Here is a 1,547-nt window from a genome sequence, read left to right as displayed (position 1 = left end):
ATACATGCTCTCTTTTTGGCGTGTCGTGTTGGTTATATTTATAGGCGAGTGGAGGCTTTCTAGATATTTCAATTTTACGTAACAATACTGGCTACATTTAAGCGTTTACATACATATGTATATGGTTGATTCTTACTCTCGAGAATTTTCTACAACTTTGAAGAATAGGCGGGAGTTTCGCAATACATATCTAACACTATAAGCTATGCATATTTCTGAATATAAACTTAATCTAAACAAAGTGGCACAGCAGTATGTCTGCGGACTTACAACGCTAGAAACCGGGTTTCGATACCCGTCGTGGGCAGAGCACAGATAGCCCATTGAGTGGCTTTGTGCTTAATTACAAACAAAGAAACAAATGTTGATATTGAAATAAATATATGATAATAAATTCATCACACACCATTTACGTGAAACTTTCTTCACTTAATGACCTACTAACTGAATTCTAGTTAATTTTAGAGCATTCTCGTAGTTTAGATCATTTCTTCATTAAGAGCCGTAAATTATTATTATCTAAAATATCAAAGTTACCTGTGAGTACAGAGTCGATAAGAGGATATATATAATACGATAATTTATACTCGCAATGAGAGGATATAATTTCATGCAATTCTCATTGGTTATGTTACCTAACTCAATATTATAGTTAAAGATTCTGCTGCCAATAATCCTCTTGCAAGAAAGCTTGAAGCTAGTTGACTGTTAATACGTTAGCTCTTAATTCACTCTTTTTGGAAGTTTCCGGATTGAACTTACTTTTAATATTTAAGAAAATGTTAGTGTAAAGACACCCCTGGGCTCGTGAGGGACGTGTTAAAACAAATGCAATACATCTCTTTATTCTCCAGAAACGATTTAAATACTAGGGAATATAAATTATATTTGTTCCATGTTAAGCACAAAGCTACACAATGGCCTATCTTTGCTCCTCCCACCACGGGTATCGAAACCCGGTTTCTAGCGTTGTAAGTCCGCAGACATACCGCTGTACCACTGTGGGGGGGGGGGCGAAGAATGTATGAACAAGTCCCTTTACAGGAGCATGCGCTATGTAGAAGAGAAAGTAATGTGGGAACTGTACAAACGAAAAATGTTCATGAAGAAAAATTAAAGAAGAGAATAACACTAGAAAAGCTTATTCAATAATAGTTAGTTTGACTAGTCCATCAGTTACTTGCAGAAAATATCCATTTTATATAAACCTGAAAATTGTTTCGGAAAACGTCCATCCACTAAATCGGCCATACTTTGTCTTTATCACTACACATGTATCAAAGATCTGTCAGTTTAATTTGTTTCCATTCTATATTCAATCATATTCCTTGTAAAAAAAGCATAGGGAATGAGTAATGGGTACTTTGACGAGTCCTTCAAGAGTCGAAATTTACTCTATTTTAATAATGGCGAACACTGGGCCATCTGTGATTGATTTATACATTAAATTAAAGTAATTTGTAAAAATGAAGTTATTACGGCTTCCATTGAGAGATGGCTTCACAACTTAATGTCAACGAATCTCAAAATCGAAAACATGATTATGA

Source organism: Limulus polyphemus, unplaced genomic scaffold (genome assembly GCF_000517525.1).
Source record: "Limulus polyphemus unplaced genomic scaffold, Limulus_polyphemus-2.1.2 Scaffold1204, whole genome shotgun sequence".
NCBI lineage: Eukaryota > Metazoa > Arthropoda > Merostomata > Xiphosura > Limulidae > Limulus > Limulus polyphemus.
This window is presented reverse-complemented; position numbering follows the sequence as displayed.